We start from the raw sequence: 20,142 nt of genomic DNA, 5'->3' as shown, positions 1-20,142 counted from the left end.
AGCGGTGATAAAGGGCATCCTTGTCTGGTTCCCGTTCTCAAGGGAAATGCTTTCAGGTTCTCTCCATTTAGAGTGATGTTGGCTGTTGGCTTTGCATAGATGCCCTTTATTATGTTGAGGAATTTTCCTTCAATTCCTATTTTGGTGAGAGTTTTTATCATAAATGGGTGTTGGACTTTGTCAAATGCCTTTTCTGCATCAATTGATAAGATCATGTGGTTTTTGTCTTTTGTTTTATTTATGTGATGGATTACATTAATGGTTTTTCTAATATTAAACCAGCCTTGCATACCTGGTATAAATCCCACTTGGTCATGGTGAATTATTTTTTTGATATGTTGTTGAATTCTATTGGCTAGAATTTTGTTGAGGATTTTTGCATCTATGTTCATGAGGGATATAGGTCTGTAATTTTCTTTTTTTGTAGTGTCTTTACCTGGTTTTGGTATCAAGGAGATGGTGGCTTCACAGAATGAGTTGGGTAGTATTCCGTCATTTTCTATGCTTTGAAGTACGTTTAGTAGTAGTGGTGTTAACTCTTCTCTGAAAGTTCGGTAGAACTCTGCAGTGAAGCCGTCCGGGCCAGGGCTTTTTTTTGTTTGGAGTTTCTTGATTACCGTTTCAATCTCTTTTTTTGTTAGGGTCTATTTAGTTGTTCTACTTCTGAATGTGTTAGTTTAGGTAGGTAGTGTTTTTCCAGGAATTCATCCATTTCTTCTAGGTTTGCAAATTTGTTAGAGTACAATTTTTCTTAATAATCTGATATGATTCTTTTAATTTCAGTTGGGTCTGTTGTGATGTGGCCCTTCTCGTTTCTTATTTAGGTTATTTGTTTCCTTTCCTGTATTTCTTTAGTCAGTCTAGCCAATGGTTTATCAATTTTGTTAATTTTTTCAAAGAACCAGCTTTTGGCTTTGTTAATTCTTTCAATTGTTTTTCTGTTCTCTAATTCATTTAGTTCAGCTCTAATTTTTATTATTTGTTTTCTTCTGGTGCCTGATGGATTCTTTTGTTGCTCACTTTCTATTTGTTCAAGTTGTAGGGACAGTTCTCTGATTTTGGCTCTTTCTTCTTTTTGTATGTGTGCATTTATCGATATAAATTGGCCTCTGAGCACTGCTTTTGCTGTGTCCCAGAGGTTTTGATAGGAAGTATTTTCATTCTCCTTGCATTCTATGAATTTCCTTTTTTCCTCCTTGATGTCTTCTATAACCCAGTCTTTTTTCAGGAGGGTATTGTTCATTTTCCAAGTATTTGATTTCTTTTCCCTAGTTTTTCTGTTATTGATTTCTAGTTTTATTGCCTTGTGGTCTGAGAAGATGCTTTGTAATATTTCGATGTTTTGGATTCTGCAAAGGTTTGTTTTATGACCTAATATGTGATCTATTCTAGAGAATGTTCCATGTGCGCTAGAAAAAAAAGTATACTTTGCAGCAGTTGGGTGGAGAGTTCTGTATAAGTCAATGAGGTCAAGTTGGTTGATTGTAGTAGTTAGGTCTTCCGTGTCTCTATTGAGCTTCTTACTGGATGTCCTGTCCTTCTCCGAAAGTGGTGTGTTGAAGTCTCCTACTATAATTGTGGAGGTGTCTATCTCACTTTTCAGTTCTGTTAAAGTTTGTTTCATGTATGTTGCAGCCCTGTCATTGGGTGCATAAATATTTAATATGGTTATGTCTTCCTGATCGATTGTCCCTTTTATCATTATGTAGTGTCCTTCTTTATCCTTTGTGGTGGATTTAAGTCTAAAGTCTATTTTGTCAGAAATTAATATTGCTACTCCTCTTCTTTTTTGCTTCTTGTTTGCTTGATTTATTTTTTTCCATCCTTTGAGTTTTAGTTTGTTTGTGTCTCTAAGTCTAAGGTGTGTCTCTTGTAGGCAGCATATAGACGGATCGTGTTTCTTTATCCAGTCCGAGACTCTCCGTCTCTTTATTGGTGCATTTAGTCCATTTACATTCAGCGTAATTATAGATAAATAAGTGTTTAGTGTTGTCATTTTGATGCCTTTTTATGTGTGTTTTTGACAATTTCATTTTTCCACTTACTTTTTTGTGCTGAGACGTTTTTCTTAGTAAATTGTGAGATCCTCATTTTCATAGTGTTTGACTTTATGTTTGTTGAGTCGTTACGTTTTTCTTGGCTTTTATCTTGAGTTATGGAGTTGTTATACCTCTTTGTGGTTACCTTAATATTTACCCCTATTTTTCTAAGTAAAAACCTAACTTGTATTGTCCTATATCGCCTTGTATCACTCTCCATATGGCAGTTCTATGCCACCTGTATTTAGTCCCTCTTTTTGATTATTGTTATCTTTTATGTATTGACTTCAATGATTCCCTGTTATGAGCATTTTTTTTTAATTAATCTTAATTTGTTTTTGTGATTTCCCTATTTGAGTTGATATCAGGATGTTCTGTTTTGTGACCTTGTGTTGTGCTGATATCTGATATTATTGGTTTTTTGACCAAACAATTTCCTTTAGTATTTCTTGTTGCTTTGGTTTGGTTTTTGCAAATCCTCTAAGCTTGTGTTTATCTGTAAATATCTTAATTTCGCCTACATATTTCAGAGAGAGTTTTGCTAGATATATGATCCTTGGCTGGCAGTTTTTCTCCTTCAGTGCTCTGTATATGTCATCCCATTGCCTTCTTGCCTGCATGGTTTCTGCTGAGTAGTCTGAACTTATTCTTATTGATTCTCCCTTGAAGGAGACCTTTCTTTTCTCCCTGGCTGCTTTTAAAATTTTCTCTTTATCTTTGGTTTTGGCAAGTTTGATGATAATATGCCTTGGTGTTTTTCTTTTTGGATCAATCTTAAATGGAGTTCGATGAGCATCTTGGATAGATATCCTTTCGTCTTTCATGATGTCAGGGAAGTTTTCTGTCAGCAGATCTTCAACTGTTTTCTCTGTGTTTTCTGTCCTCCCTCCCTGTTCTGGGACTCCAATCACCCGCAGGTTATCCTTCTTGATAGAGTCCCACATGATTCTTAGGGTTTCTTCATTTTTTTAAATTCTTTTATCTGATTTTTTTTTCAGCTATGTTGGTGTCAATTCCCTGGTCCTCAAGATTTCCCAGTCTGCATTCTAATTGCTCAAGTCTGCTCCTCTGACTTCCTATTGCGTTGTCTAATTCTGTAATTTTATTGTTAATCTTTTGGATTTCTCCATGCTGTCTCTCTATGGATTCTTGCAACTTATTAATTTTTCCACTACGTTCTTGACTAATCTTTTTGAGTTCTTCAACTGTTTTATCAGTGTGTTCCTTGTCTTTTTCTGCAGTTTGCCTTATTTCGTTTCTGAGGTCATCCCTGATGTCTTGAAGCATTCTGTAAATTAGTTTTTTATATTCTGTATCTGATCATTCCAGGATTGTATCTTCATTTGGGAAAGATTTTGATTCTTTTGTTTGGGGGGGTTGTAGAAGCTGTCATGGTCTGCTTCTTTATGTGATTTGATATCGGCTGCTGTCTCCGAGCCATAGTGGTTTATTCTATAATTGCTCACTGAGTCTTATTTTGTTTTGTTTTCTTTCAATATACGTGGATGGGCTACTAGATTGTGCTGTCTTGTTTGTTGTAGCCCTTGACTTACTTATGACCTATTACCAGCTGGTTTGGGCTGTTGCCAGATATATATATGCCTGAGTCTATTCACTATTCTTGAATAGAATCTGATTTTGGGTCATCAAGTGTGTGCTGCACCCTAACACCTATCCACCTTGAGAAGTAGTGGTGATAGTTGTGTGCACCAGATTCTATTAGCAGCTGGGGTTCACCCTTCAGGGGAGGCAGGATGCTGACAGGCTTCCCCCAAGTGTCAGTGTGGTAGATGTGTCTCTATTCCTATAGCACCATCGTGGGAGGGCACTGCAGCTGTACCTTAGGCCCCCAATGCAAGTACCTCTACTGATTGGTAAGTGTCACCCTCCTTAGACCCCTAAGGCAAGAGGCTAGGTGGTCTGGGGGGAGCTTCAGCCCTCAGTTCCCTGTTGTGGGTCAGTTAGGGCTCTGTTGAATAAGCAGAGATATCAGACTTGGGAAACTTGTTTTTCCAGAAAATCCACTAAAAAAAAAAATGCAGTCAGATCCCTATCAGAACTGCCTTTGGATTATAACTGCCACCTTGTTCCCTGTAAGGATGAAAGTCTGAGATTTGGATCATATATGCTTGGCTGTAGCTGGTTCTGTGTTTTTCGTCCAATTAGGGATGGATTTTTTCCCTGGGTTTTTTGTGGTTCCTTCTCTCAGGCCGGAAGAATGGGTTAGGAAAAGACCAAAAAAAAAAAAAAGGGAAAAGCAAAGCCGCCGCGGAGCCAGAGCCGTTCTCCCTCTGGCTCAGGAAATTCCAATGTTAATGAAGCCGCCTGGGAAGGGTGGGGGAGGGTTCAGAGAAACAGGAGAGTAGCACCCCGGAATATAGCCAAAGTTGCTTATCTTGCTTGGGATGACTATTTCATATGAGATTCCTGAAGGGCGTGTCGCCTACGTGTGCTGGCTGTGCGGAGATTGTCCCCGAGGGTCTGGCCTGCTGAAGCCGCGGTCAGATCCTCCGCTGCCAGTCCAAAGCCCAGCGTCAAGGTTCCCCTGCAGGGACGCTGCACTCCCAGCTGCAAAATCAGTCACTGCCTCCCGGGGACTTCTCGTCCCACCAGCCGCGTCGCCGCGCCGCCTCTGCGGACTGGCTGGGCCCCCACCCGGGGTTAGTTCAGGGGAGTAGGGCTGTGGCCCGTGCTTGCGCTGTGACAGCGCCCAGTCAAAAGCCCGGCGCCAAGGTTCCCCGGCTGGGACACTGCACTCCTGGCTCCAAAACCAGTCACTGCCTCCCGGGGATTTCTCCCACCAGCTGTGTCGCCACGCTGCCTGCGTGGATCTGCTGGGCCCCCTCCCGGGGTCAGTTCAGGGGGGTAGGGCTGCGCCCCTTGTTTGCACCGTCCCAAGATTTTGTGTTCAGCTCCCCTGCGCCCAGACTTAAGCCCGGTGCGAAGGTTACCTGACTGGGCTGCTGGCTCCAGGCTCCGAAAACAGTCGCTGCTTCCCCGTATTTGTTCGTTGTCCGTCTCTAAATCTGTGTTTGTTGTTCAGGGTTCGTAGATTGTTACGTATGTGATCGATTCACTTGTTTTTCTGAGTCTTTGTTGCAAGAGGGATCCGAGGTAGCATCTACGTAGTCCGTCATCTTGGCCCCGCCTCTCATATTATTATTTAATTGAGGTGAAATTTACATAACATAATATTAACCATTTTAAAGTGTACAATTCAGTGGCATTTAGTACATTCTTAATATGTAACCTTCTATTAAGTCCTAAAACATTTTCATCACCCCAAAAGAAAATCCTGTATCCGTTAAGCAGTTCCTCCCTGTTGCCCTCTACCCCTAGCCACTGGCAACCACCAATCTGCTTTCTGTCTCTATAGATTTGCCTATTCTGGTTCTTTTGGGTATATACCTAGGAGTGGAATTGCTGGGTTGTGTAGTAATTCTGTTTAAGTTTTTGAGGAACTGCCAAACTGTTTTCCACAGTGGCTGCACCATTTTCCATTAGCACCAGCACTTTGAGAATTCCAATTTTTCCACATCCTCACCAATACTCGTTCTTTTTTTTTTCATTATAACCATCCTAGTGGATGTGAGAAGTCCCTGGGTAGTGTGAGCTGTTAATGCACTCAACTGCTCACTGAAAGTTCTGGAAGCTTGAGTTCACCTAGAGGTGCCTCAGAAGAAAGCCCTCACTATGTACTTCTGAAAAATCAGCCATTGAAAAATCTATGGAGCACAGTTCTGCTCTGTATACATGGAGTTGCCATGAGTCAGAGTCGACTCGGCGGCTGGTTTAGTGGGTGTGAATTGGTTTCTCATTGTGGTTTTGGTTTATTAATGATAATGATGTTGAGCATCTTTTCATGTGTTTGTTGGCCATTTGTTTATCTTCTTTGAAGAAATAACTATTCAACTCCTTTGCCCATTTAAAAAAAAAATTTTGGTAAAAATACATGTAACAAAGCCTTTGCCAATTCAACGATTTTTACATGTATAATTCAGTGACCTTGATTACATTCATCATGTTGTGCAACCATTACTACTGTCCTTTTCCAAATTATTCCACCACCGTTAACAGAAACTCAGTGCCTCCTAAGGAATGACTCCCTCTTTCTCCCTCCCACTCACCCTGGTAACCACTAATAAGCTCTGGTCTTTATACATTTGCCTATTTCATGTAAGTAGGACCATACAGTATTTGTCCTTTTGTGACTGACCTACTTCAGCATAATGTTTTCAAGATTCATCCATATTGTTGCATGTATCAGGACTTCATTTCTTTTTATGGCTGCCTAATATTTTTTTTTAATATTTCATTATATACTTCATTTTGTTTATCCATTTCTCTGCTGATGAACATTTAGGTTGTTTCCTTTTTGGCTATTGTGAATAGTGCCGCAAGGGACATTGGTGTGTAGATTGGCTCTATTTTGGGAACTCTTTCAATGCTTGGAAACCCTGGTGGCGTAGTGGTTAAGTGCTATGGCTGCTAACCAAAGGGTCAGGAGTTTGAATCTGCCAGGCGCTCCTTGGAAACTCTATGGGGCAGTTCTACTCTGTCCTAAAGAGTCACTATGAGTCGGAATTGACTTGATGGCACTGGGTTTTTTTTTTTTTTTTTTTTTGATGTCAATGCTTGGCCAAGCTGTTTACAACAGGGCTTCCAACCTGTTCAGTTTGAACCCCTGCTGAGAATTTGTATTTCTAATAAGTTCCCTGTTAAGAATTTGCATTTCTAGTAAGTTTTACATAAGAATCACCTGGAAATCTTCTTAAACTGTAGATTCAGATTCAGTACATCTGGAGTGGAAATGCAAATCCTCAGCAGGTGTTTGAACTGAAATGAACCGGTTAGAAACGCTGGTTTACAACTCTGCCTTAGTCTTCAGTTCCTGCTTGTGTGGAGCCTGAAGGCCAGCCTAAGGTGAGAGATTAGGGTCTTCTCAGGTGTTTTCTTTCTTTTTTTTTAAATTGTGCTTTAGATGAAGGTTTACAGAGCAAATTAATTTCTCATTAAACAATTAATACACATACTGTTTTGTGACATTGGTTGCCAACCCCACAGCATGTCAGCACTCTCCGTTCTTGGCCTTAGGTTCTCCATTACCAGCTTTCCTTTCCCCTCCTGTCTTCTTGTCCTTGCTTCTGGGATGGTGTGCCGCTTTAGTCTGGTTTTGTTTTATGGGCCTGTCCCATCTTTGACTGAAGGGTGAACCTCAGGAACGACTTCATTACTGAGCTGAAAGGGTATCCAGTGGCCATACTCTCAGGGTTTCTCCAGTCTCTGTCAGGCCAGCAAGCCTGGTCTTTTTTTGGGGGGGGGTTAGAATTTTGTTCTACATTTTTCTCCAGCTCTGTCTGGGACCCTGTATTGTGATCCCTGTCAGAGCAGCCGTGGTGGTAGCCGGGCACCATCTGTTTGTACTGGACTCAGTCTGGTGGAGGCTGTGGCAGTAGTGGTCCATTAGTCCTTTGGACTAATCTTTCCCTTGTATCTTTAGTTTTCTTCATTCTTCCTTGCTTCTGAAGGGGTGACACCAGTGGAGTATCTTAGATGGCCACTCACAAGCTTTTTAAGACCCCAGTTGCTACTCATCAAAGTAGAATGTAGAACATTTTCTTTATAAACTGTTATGCCAGTTGAACTAGATGTTCCCCGAGAACATGTTCCCCACAGCACTCAACACAGTAATTTTCTCAGTGTTTCTGAGCATGCATCCCAACTTGGGCATGCACCCCGACTTGGGCATGCACCCCGACTTGGGCATGCACCCCGAACTGGGCATGCATGTGGTCATCTTGACTTCCTGGTATACATGGAAGCTTTAAAAAGCCCTTATTCTCCTATGTATCACCTTTTAGAACCTTTTCTTTCCTAGAGAAAGTCTGTTGCTCATCCTGACTGTTGTTTTTAGCCCCAGACTGCTGCAGTCAATTTTTGTGCCTTTAAATGCTTTTGGCACAGGCCTCCTAGGGCACCACTTTAGCCCTGGGACCTCCCTGAGTCAGGCAACACTAAAGGGAAGCCCGTGTGCTGGTCTTTTAGGCAGCTACTGGACAGGTAGAAACTCACAGTCACAATTCTTTGAGAAAATGGTCCATATTGCTCCCCCTAGCCCTTGCAACTGTGCCAGGAGCACAGCTGGAGTCTACTCCTCAGCTGCCCGGGATCTGCGGTGTGGGGGATGGTAGGCAGGCAGTTTAAAATGCCTCAGAGCTCTCTTACCACAAAGCAGCTGCCTCCTTCACCAAGCCTTCCCATGGTTGTTATGTTTTTGACTAGATTCCAGAGTTCTGGAAAAGTTAATTCTGACAGTTTTTGCCAGCTCATTAGTTGTTTCTTGAGGGGGGGCATTTTCAGTGATGTCACTCTCCAGATACGTGTTTTATGCGTTTTTTCTCCCAGTCTCTTCATTCTTTTCACACTGTCTTTCACAAAGCAGGAGTTTTGATTTTAATAAAGTCCAATTTACCAGTTTTTTTCCTTTCATATAGTGTGCTTTTGGTATTGTATCAAAAGCCTATCACCAAACCCAAGGTCACCTAGATTTTGTCTTTGTTATCTTCTAGAAGTTTTATAGTTTTGTGTTTTACATTTAGGTTTATGATCCATTTTGAGTTAATTTTCGTGAAAGGTGTAAGTAAGGTGTGTGTCTAGATTCATTATTTTGCGTATGAATGTCCAATTGTTCCAGCCCCATTTGTTGGAAAGGTTATCCTTTTCCATTGAGTTGCCTTTGTTCCTCTGTCAAAGATCAGTTGTCTATTGGTGTGAGTGCCTTTCTGGGCTGTCTGTTCTGTTCCATTGATATATTTGTCTATTCTTTTGTCAGTAGCATGCTGTTTTGATTACTGTAGCTGTAAGTAGGTCTTGAAGTTCAATAGTGTCAGTCTTCTGATTTTGTTCTTTTTCTTCAGTATTGTGCTCGCTTTAGGCTTAAGTTGCCCTTCTTTCTCTAGTTTCTAAAGGTGGAAGCTTATTAATGATATTATGTCTATCTTCTAATAAATGCAGTCAGTGCTATAACTTTTTCTTTTAAATACTGCTTTTGCTGCATCACACAATTTTTGATAAGTTATATTCTTATTTTCTTTTAATTCAAAATTTTTTTTAATAGTTCCTGGTACTTCTTCTTTGGCCCATGTATTATTTAGAAGTGTGTTGTTTAATCTACAAATACTTTGGAATTTTCTAGCTATCTTTCTGTTCCTGATTCCTAGTTCAATTCCATTGTGGTCTGAAAGCATAGTTTCCTTCAACTCTAAATATTTCACTTTTCTGTCTTCTTGCTGGCATGATTTCATAATAAGAAGTCAGTTTTAATTCTTATACTTGTTCCTCTATACATAAGGTACGTCCCCCACCCTGGCTTCTTTTGAGATTTTCTCTTTGTCTTTGGTTTTCTGCAGCTTAAATATGAATTGCCTGGGTGTAAATTTTGTGGATAACACTGCGAAGAATGGGAATTCCAGAACACTTACTTGTGCTCATGAGGAACCTGTACATAGATCAAGAGGCAGTTGTTTGAACAGAACAAAGGGTTACTGTGTAGTTTAAAGTCAGGAAAGGTGTGCATCAGGGTTGTATCCTTTAACCATACCTAGTCAATCTGTATGCTGAGCAAATAATACAAGAAGCTGGACCGTATGAAGAAGAATGGGGGATCAGGATTGAAGGAAGACTCATTAACAACCTGTGTTATTTGGATGACACGACCTTGCTTGCTGAAAGTGAAGAGGACTTGAAGCACTTACTGATGAAAATCAAAGACCACAGCCTTTAGTATGGATTACACCTCAACATAAAACAAAAAATCCTTATAACTGGACCAATAAGCCACATCGTGATAAATGGAGAAAAGATTGAAGTTTTCAAGAATTTCATTTTATTTGGATCCGCAATCAATACCTGTGGAAGCAGCAATCAAGAAACCAAAAGACACATTGCATTGGGCAAATCCCCTGCAAAAGACCTCTTTAAAGTGTTGAAAAGCAAAGATATCACCTTGAAGACTAAGGTGCGCCTGACCCAAGCCATGGTGTTTTCAATCATATCATATGCATGTGAAAGCTGGACAATGAATAAGGAAGAGTAGGGAAGAATTGACACCTTTGAATTATGGTGTTGACGAAAAATATTGAATATACCATGGACTGCAGAAAGAATAAACAAATCTGTCTTTGTTTCTTCTTGTCTTTTAGTATGCCTGATAGTTTTTTGTTGAAAGTCAGATATGCTATGTAAGGTAATGGGAACTGAGGTAAGAAGGTCTTTAGTGTGAGGTTTTTAAGTTAATCTGGTTAGGACCTGAGCTATGTTTAAGGTTTGCTCTAGCTTTGTGTGCCACGGCCTTCAGTTTCTTCTAATATCTTTTTTTTTTCTTCCCTTGTTATTTTTGGGTTTCTCTAAGAACTCCTTCTTAAGAAGATTCTGTGTCTTGCAACTCTTTCAGGTATAATCAGCTTATTATTCTGAAGGCCTGTTGATTTGGTGGTAGGGTATTGGGAAGGGGAAATGGTCTATAATCTTGTGATTAAATCTTAGTTTTATGATGGGCCTTCGTCCTGGGCAGTGACTTTCAGAAGTGTTTCTTAGCCTTTTTTTTTCCCCCTAAGGTGATACTGGAAGGCTAGAATTGGCTGTAGTAGGCTAATTGCTCTTCCCCCGGGACAGATAAAGCTCTGGGAAAGAAGTCCTTGTAGTGTTGACCTTTGTTATGGAGAATGTTCTGGATTTATTTCAAAATGGTTACTTTTTTCCTGGGCATGTTTCAGAATGGTTATTTTTCCATTGTCCCTGCCCAAAAGGGGAGGATATTTTTCTTGAATCTTCACTGATAGAACTTGCTGAGGTTCCTGGAGGTAAAGCCAGCAAAGTGTGGAGGTTCTCCTAAAACTGAGCCTCCAGGAGTTCTCCCTCGCAAGCTAGACACACTTAGCCTCCAGCAATTCTTTAAAATCACTAAGTGTTCCTGGTAGCTTGTGACTCCAGTGGCTTCTTCTCTGTTCAGGTAAGCTGATCTTGGATGTGATTCATTGTATTCACCTGTCTCTAGGAATGGGATGTGAGTTTGCCCTGTGACCTCAATTCTCTAATGAGTTTTATGAAAAGTCGATTTTCTGTTTGTTCAGCTTTTTTCTTCTTGTAAGGACTAGAGTGACATTTTCCAAGCTCTTCACATGTCAGAGCTGAAACTGGAAGTCCTTTGTTTATATTTTAAAATTAGAAATATCCTGTCCAGTTTAAAAATAATGTTGAGCAAAAGGTTTTTTAACTTTGCTCTGAGCCATTTGCTTAGCTGAGATGATTCATTCGCAGTTATTTCCATCCCTTTGAATCTCAGATCTATATATTCTCACATGCTTAGGAAGCCTTTTTTCAGAACAAAATATTTAAAAAATTCAAAGTCTTTTATCTAGTTCTAGAAAATTTTAATAACTTTGCCCTCAATTAGCTAGAATTATGGAATTATTATACCCATTGACACCCCCCCAAACAAAACAAAACTGTTTTCTCTTTTATCAAATGCCTTCTTATAAACTATGTTAAAGTAGTTCTGGGGATCCTTTTCTTTAACCTTTGCTCGTTATTATTTCACCCCACTTGTTTTTGAAGCAGTTAACTGAGTTTTCCAAGGCCCTTTAAAATCTCTAGAAACTAAAGCAGTGTTTAAATTTGAAAAACTAGTAAGAATAAAGGCAGAACTCTTATGCTGGCAATGGTTTATTTTCAATTAACCTTGAAAAATATATTAATTATAAACTATAGCTCTTGGTGACCTTAGCTTAGTGGGATTACTTTCAGAATCTGTGTGATAGAGGACAGTTTGTCGAAAATGTGTTATTTAAGCAACCAAGAAGTACTGTGTGTGCTATACGATTGCATTTGGGGAGGCTTCAGTTCTTATCCTTGGATAAAAGTTGTAACCAGCCTCAGGCGATTGAGACATTGTAAATTATGCTTGACATTTTTTTAGGTTTCATTTTATTTTTCTCACTGAATCCACTGTGAGGAACAGCCATTAAACCAAAAAACAAATTAGCTGTATGGTAGTTAGGATTGCTTGTTAGACAACAAGTTCATAACATGTTTACTTTTAAGAAATACTTTTCTCTTTTAATTTTGCCAGTTGTTTAAAATGAACATTTATCTTTGGTAGCTAAAGTTCTCCCCCTACCCCCTCTCAATCCCATTTGAAGAGAGAGAATTAAAATATTAAATATCATGAATGTTATTTTAGAACACTAAATAAAACTTGTTTTAAAATGATGAGTTGATGCTGTATTTGGAAGGGCTTGGCTGAAAATAATTTTTGTCAGGTAATAATCAGTTATAAGCCTTTTTAAGGTAAGATCCATTTGTCTAGCATGCTCCGAATAGAGGCGTAAACCTTTCCCTATGCTTTTGCATAGAAACCTTTCTTATAAAAACTAAGGACTCCATCCAGGAAATGGGTAAAGAATAGCAAGTCTTAGTAGTGGCACCGTTAAAATCTTGGCACGTGCTTGCCCTTTACCTGCAGCAGGTCTCCTTCTCTGCCTGGCTGACTCTATCCTGTCTGGTCTGGGTGTCTTCACATCACTCTGTCACTGCCTCCTATTTGTTTCTTTCTTGGCACTTATTTAAAGTTATGTGTATATTCGCTTGCTTGTTCAGTCTTTTTTATTAATTCTAAGATGCACTTTTTTTTTTCATTTCTGAAATTAGCATGCATGTTAAACTGGATGCCTTGATTTCTTTCTGAGTGATAAGTAAAATAATGTCTATCTTCCGATTAATCATATCTTAGATTCGTTAAAATACCGTCCTTTTAATTATCCATTTCCCCAGTTGATTCTGAATTCCAGAAGTAGAGGAATTGCTCAGCGCTAGGAGCCAGCACCTGGCACCTGGTAGTAGGCACTGAATTAATAGTAGCCAAATGAACCTCATTGTCCATTTGGGAGATCTTGGCCCTAATGCTTCTGAAGGTGAATCACCCAGCATATGAGTATGCTTTATTAATTTACTTTCTGTCTTTGAGGCATTATTCCTGGAAATGACTTTATTCTGGAATTGAAAGGAGCCTTTAGATTTGTCTTATTTTGTTCCCCTGTTTATGTAGCTTGCCCCAGGATAGATACATGCATGTCCTTATTTAAGTGTACTCACTCTCTGTGTATAAAAATTAATCTATGTAAGCTTTTACCAGGTATCAGCAACTTCCTTTCATTAGGGGAAGGAGTGAGGGAAGTACCAAACAGCAGCAAGCTTTTAAACTTTAAATAGACAGTTCTGAGTGATTGAACTTACTTTTTCATTTTACTTCATCCTCTAAGGAGTGCAATCACTTGGCGTGCCTACTTCACTTCTTTTAAGCGAAGAACTGCGTCCAGGCAACATGAGTGACTGGAGTGCCTTAGGCCAACTCATGGACAAGGTTCAAGCCAATTCCACAGCTGGAGGGAAGGTGTGGCTCTCAGTCCTTTTCATTTTCCGAATCTTGGTACTGGGGACAGCGGTTGAGTCAGCCTGGGATGACGAGCAGTTTGCCTTCCGTTGTAACACTCGACAACCTGGTTGTGAAAACGTCTGCTATGACAAGTCTTTCCCAATCTCTCATGTGCGCTTCTGGGGCCTACAGATCATATTTGTGTCTGTACCCACACTCGTGTACCTGGCTCACGTGTTCTATGTGATGCGCAAAGAAGAGAAGTTGAACAAGAAAGAGGAGGAACTCAAAGTTGTCCAGACTGAAGGTGTCAGCGTAGACATGCGCTCGCAAGAAAGTGAAATAAGGAAGTTGAGGTTTGGTGTTGAAGAACATGGTAAGGTAAAAACGCGAGGAGGCTTGCTGCAAACCTACATTATTAGTATCGTCTTTAACTCCCTTTTCGAGGTGGCCTTCTTGCTGATTCAGTGGTACCTCTATGGATTCAGCCTGAGTGCAGTTTATACTTGCAAAAGAGATCCCTGCCCTCATCAAGTGGACTGCTTCCTTTCTCGCCCCACAGAGAAAAGCATCTTCATCATCTTCATGCTGGTGGTGTCCGTGGCGTCTCTTGCCTTGAACATCATTGAGTTATTCTGTGTCTTATTCAAGAACATTAAAGATAATCTGAAGGAACAGAGTGATCTTTGCCACAGTACAAGTAGTCCACGAAGCCGTCCCAAGGACCCAGATTCTCCACAATATGCTTATTTCAATGCCGGCTTCTCCTCAGCTGTCTCACTCTTGCCCCTGTCTCCTCCCAGGGACAAGGTTACTGGAGACAGAAGCAGTTCTTCCTGCTACAGTTATGACAAACAAGGAAGTGACCAAAACTGTGATGATTACAGTGCATAGCAACATCCAGTGAGACAGGCAGAAAGCACCATCTCTAACTCTCATGGGTAGCCTTTAGATTTTCCTGATGATAACCAGAGTTCTAAAAACCCTAGCTGCCGGGTATGAACTATAGCCACAGCCTTCTGGCAAAGCTAGTGGTCATGCCAGCAGCAGACCTCAGCCTGATGACCTAGAGATCTAGATACATACTGGAAAGCGTTAAGATTCTACTCAATTGTGACAGAAAAAAAAGGTGCAGTAGAAAGTGTACCTTTGTCCCAGCAAAGGTGGTACTCAGCAACCTCAATTACGAGGCTTAGCACATACAGAGATATTAGAATACCAGCGTTCTTTTGGGAGTGTCTGGGTAAGAGGGAGGCCCTGGTGGCACAGTGCTTAAGAGCTACGGCTGCTAACCAAAAGGTCGGCAGTTCGAATCCACCAGCTACTCCTTGGAGACCTTGTGGGGCAGTTCTACTTAGTCCTGTAGGGTTGCCGTGAGTCGATGGTAACAGGTTTTTGGTTTTGGTTGGGTAAGAGGGTGGGGAGAGAGGGAATATGGGAGGTGCGTGTTGGTATTTAAAGTGGTTGGTTCAAAGAACTTAAATTCTAAATAAATGTTGAATTAGATGATGTATAGGTGAGGACTTTTTCTCTCCCACACTCTCTTGGGGGATGGTTCAGTGTTTATGAAAGAGTGAATGATATTTGTGGCAAAATAATTTTTTGTTTCACCCAGAAACTGAAATAACTTTTGCCAGGAAAAAATAGTTCCTGAACATCTTCACCCCCACCCCCACAAGTAAAAGACCTAGGACTGTCCTTAGGTCCCTGCTAAAACATTCCATTGTTAAAATTTGTGCCTTGAAGGTAAGCTTTCTGCTAGGCCTAAGGCTCCAGGTGTCAGTAGACTTGTGCTACCATTTTTTTCATCCTTGGTGTCAGTTAAATGTTTAGACAAGGCCCACAGAAAAAGACTTTCCATGCATTTGCAAATCTCAGGCAGTCATATGTATTTTTTAAAATACCATCTGCATCATATCATTACCATCGGTTCTTTGTCATATATCCTCAAGTCCTCTTCATATTTAGTTCATGATTTCTGTAAGTACTTTTTAAACACCTTCGATATCACTGGGGCCCTGGTGGCGCAGTGGTTTAAGTGTTTGGCTGCTAACCAAAAGGTTAGCAGTTCGAATCCACCAGCCACTCTTTGGAAACCCTATGGGGCAGTTCTACTCTGTCCAATAGGGTCACTATGAGTTAGAATCAACTCGAGGGCAGCAGGTTTGGTTGTTTTTGGTTTTAGAGATCACTTAACATTCTTTGAGTTAGAGTCAGGGAAGTGGTCCACGCTCAGTATTTAAAAATCACTTGTGTATGTGTGTGCATAGGAGCGCGTCCTGTGGAAGAGAGAGAATGGTGGCACAACGTGGAGAATGTAACCAATGTCACTGAATTGTGCATGTAGAAATTATTAAATGGGAGTGTGTTTTGCTGTGTATATTTTCACCACCCCCCAAAAAAAACAGCCAGGTTTTTTTTAAAAAAGTTACAGTTGTATCACAAGGATTTCTTCTATCCTTCTATCCCCCTCTTTCTACACCTGGAAACCACTAATCTGTTCTTCATTATTATAATTTTATCGTTGCAAGTATTCTATCTCAATGAGATTGGTTTTTTTTACTCAGCATAACTCCCTTGGGATCCATTCAAGTGGTTGTGTGAACCAATATTCTTTTTGTATTGCTAAGTGGTATTCCATGGTATGTTGGTATATACTCGCCATGTACTGGTTCAAGCACATATAGTATAAACTCGTGAAATAGATTGTAAAATAATGCACACAAAATGTTGAAATTTGAGCCTTTCTCATGGCTTTTGTGGTGTGGGCCAATATGGTGTTTATATTGCATAATTCCTGCTCTGAAATTAAAGCCCTCCCCTTTTTTTCCTAAAATGTTTCTTCCTTATGTATTCTACTATGGATACTGGTTCTGTTAGTTTTTTTTTTCCTCTTTTTTAAGAATATAGCAGCAGTGCTATTGCTGACATGAATAATTTCTTTTTTCTGAAGTGTGATCATTGATGCTTTAGTCATTAATGTGACAGACTTAAATGCTTAGAGCTGGACTGTTAAATGTGCTTATGTGAGTTTTATAGGAACTGATATTTCTTGCCTTTGCCCTAGTTGATACACATTAATGTAAAACATATTCTGTTATGAGTTTGACGGTTTTGGGGATGACTAGCAACTTTGGTGATTGTACTAAGATTTTATTCGGAATGTAAGAGAGGTGGAAGGAGGTTTGACTAGAACACATGTAACTAAAAAATGTATACTAAAGAAATCTACCAGTTTCTTCAAATTCCTTTTTTTAAGCTCACGACAGATTATTGGTGAAAATGCTGAGTTTCATGCATTTGTCCTTGCAAGACAGCTACATAAAAGCTTTGTACGATGAGAAATACTAACTTTAACATTTCATGTTAAACTGCCGCCGTGTTCAGCTTCATTGCATGTAATGTAGACCTAGTGCATCATATCATATACAATGTGCTTTATTCAATAAAGTTTTAAGACAGCAACCCGTGCGTCTGCTTCCTCTGAGAGCTTCTGGCTTCACTGATTTGTGCTAGTCTCTTGATACATCTTAATTTAGGTGGACTACAGTAGAATCAGAGTTTTAGAAAGGAAACCGTGGTGGCTCCATTACAGAAGGTTTTAGTATTAACAGCTTTAATTATATGTAATAGGATCATAGATATACCTACTACTTTCAGATGTACAAAAAAAAAAAGAAAAAAAAAGCTTCTTTTCTAGGACTGATCTAGTCTTCCTCTGAAGCTTCCTCCCACCCCACAGGGCACAGGGGAAGGAGAAAAGGGAACCAGGTTAAATGTAAAACCTGCCAATCCTCAGCATCTTGCTCTGACAGTTTAAACTTTTTTTCGCAAAACCCAGTCTCTTGGGTAAATGATGAGTCTTTCAGATTTCCTTCTTACAAGTCGTTTTATGAGGAATAACTACAATTATTTACTAATGGGATGTGTGTGCCTATTGGCTTCTGCAAAACTTCTTAAACCTTGGGATCAGATTGGACACCCCACCCTCACTTCCTGTTTCACATTGATTTTCCCACATAGCTTGCTTTTCAAATTCTTAGAGAATCCAGACTTACTGGACCTATTGAGACTGGAGGAACCCCCAAGTCAATTGTCCTGAGGTAATCTTTAAACCGTGAACTGAAATTATCCCTTGAAGTCATTTTTAAACCAAACAACAGTTTAGCTCAGTTAGTAAAGAATGTTTAACTTGAGAATTGTGCTCTTTTAAAGAATTATCTGTATGAGAGCAAGCTGACAACAGTAATTCTAAAGCACAGATGGGAAGTTTAGGGGGCAGCGAGTCTAAGTTAAAAGTGCTCAGCTGCTAACCAAAAGGTTGGCTGCTAACTAGAAGGTCAGCAGTTCGAAACCACCAGTGGCTCTGTAGGAAAAAGATGTACCAGCCTGCTTCAGTAAAGATTTACAGCCTTGGAAACCCTATGAGGTATTTCTACTCTGTCCTGTAGGGTTGCTTTGAGTCGAAATTGCAGATTCAATAGTTGTGGGTTTGGTTTGATCTGAGTCTAAGTTAATGGTGGTAAAATAATTTTGGAAAGATAGAATGGTGGCACAACATGGAGAGTGTAACCATTGTCACTGAATTGTATGTGAATTGTACACGTAGAAATTGTTAAATGGGTGTATGTTTTGCTGTGTATGTTTTCACCCCCCACAAAAAAATTTTTTTAAAGAGTACAGTTTTATCACAAGGATTTCTTCTATCCTTCTATTCCCCTCTTCCTACCCCTGGATACCACTAATCTGTTCTTCATTGTTAATAATTTTATCATTCCAAGTATTCTATTTCAATGAGATTGGCTTTTCTTCACTCAGCGTAACTCCCTTGCGATCCATTCAAGTGGTTGTGTGAACCAGTAGTTCTTCTTTATTGCCAAGTGGCATTCCATGGTATATAGGCACCACAGTTTATCCACCTGTCAAAGGACCTTTGGGTTGCTTCCAGTTTGGGGCTATTAATAAAACTGCTATGAACATTCATTTATAGGTTTCTCTGTGAACGTAAGATTTTATTTCCCTGGGATAAATGCCCAAGAGTGTAATTGTGGGGTTGTATGGTAAGTGCATATATAGTTTTATAAGAAACTGCCATACTCTTTTTCCAGCGTGGCTATACCATTTTACATTCCCACCAGTAACACAGGAAGGATTCAGCTTCTCCGCATCCTCACCAGCATTTAGTGTCACTTTTTTTTTTATTCTGATAACGTGTAATGGTATTTCATTGTGGTTTTAGTTTGCATTATCCTAATGGCTAATGATATTGAACATCTTCACGTGTGCTTATTTTCCATCTGTACATCTTCTTTGGTGAAATGTCTGTTTGTATCCTGTGCTCATTTTCTAATTGGATTGTATTTTTGTTTTTACTTTTTTTTTGAATGTTTGCAATGTTGCATGGTTTGCAAATATTTTCTCCCAGTCTGTAGCTTTTCTTTTCATCCTCTTAGCAGAACTTCACAGAGCAGAAGTTTTTAGTCTTGAGATGAAGTCCAGCTTACCAGTTTTTCCATTTATGAATTACGCTTTTGGTTCCAAGTCTAAGACCATTTTGCCTAGCCCTAAAAGAAAAAAAAACTTCTGCTATGTTTTGTGTGTGTTTGTGTTCACCAGTCTTAAATTATTTATAATGATCTTTACTCAGTTTTTTTCCCCTAAATTTTATTTTTGTTGTTGTTGAGAATATACACAGCAAAACTACACCAGTTCAACAGCTTCTACATGTACAATTCAGTGACATTGATTATATTCTTCAAGTGGTGAAGCCGTTCTCACTGTCCTTTTCTGAGTTGTTCCTTTCTCATTAAAGTAAACTCACTCCCCCTTAAGATATCTATCTAATCTTTCAATTTCCTATTGTCAGTTTTCTCCCATATAGATAGTTCTTAAAAGAGCATAATGCTCAAGACAGGCCTTTTTTTTTTACTAGTTAAGTTAAACTATTGCTTGGTTTTAAAATGACTTCAGGTGATACTTTTGGTTTAAGGTTTAAGATTATCTCAGGGTAACAATTTCAAGGGTTCATCCACCCTCCCTGGCTCCAGAAAGTCTGTAGTTCATGAAAATTTCAAATTCTATTCTACATTTTCCCCCTTTTGATCAGGGTTCGTCTATGAAGTCTTTGATCAAAATGTTCAGTAATGGTAACTGGGCACCATCCAGTTCTTCTGGTCTCATGGCAAAGGGGGCAGTTGTTCATGGAGGCGATTAGCCACACATTCCATATCCTCCTCCTATTCTTGATTCTCCTTCTTCCTCTGTTGCTCCAGGCGAATAAAAACCAATTGTTGTGCCTTGGATGGCCACTTGCAAGTTTTTAAGACTCCAGGCGCTACACAACTAACTAGGAGGTAGAACAGAAGCACAAAACGTATTATTAGGCCAGTCAACTGAGATGTCTCATGAAACCATGACCCCAGACCTCCAAACCAAGGAACCAAATCCCATGAGGTATTTTGTTGTACATAAACAGCCTTAACAGCTACTCTTTCTCCTGTTTTTTTTTTCCAAAAAGTTTTAAAGTTTCACATTTTACATTTAAGTTTGTGATCCATTTTGAGTTATATAAGGTGTGAGGTTTAGGTGGAGGACTATTTTTTCCCCCTATGAATATCCAATTGATCTGCACTATTTGCTGAAAAGACCAACCTTCCTTCACTTAATTGCTTT

At 39.7% G+C, this 20,142-nt stretch overlaps 1 protein-coding gene and 1 pseudogene across 4 annotated transcripts in view; both read left to right on the top strand.

Annotated features, from left to right (window-relative positions):
• The window catches only part of CDKL5 (cyclin dependent kinase like 5), a 274,427-nt gene that overhangs the window by 131,521 nt on the left and 122,764 nt on the right, over nucleotides 1-20,142 (top strand). The gene's annotated exons all lie outside the window — the stretch shown is intronic.
• LOC126069751 (gap junction alpha-1 protein-like) lies at nucleotides 11,412-18,853 on the top strand (annotated as a pseudogene).

The sequence above is a fragment of the Elephas maximus genome, chromosome X (genome assembly GCF_024166365.1).
Source record: "Elephas maximus indicus isolate mEleMax1 chromosome X, mEleMax1 primary haplotype, whole genome shotgun sequence".
In the NCBI taxonomy this organism is placed as follows: Eukaryota; Metazoa; Chordata; class Mammalia; order Proboscidea; family Elephantidae; genus Elephas; species Elephas maximus.
The sequence above is the reverse complement of the archived record's forward strand: the minus strand, read 5'-3'. Positions and strand labels throughout refer to the sequence as shown.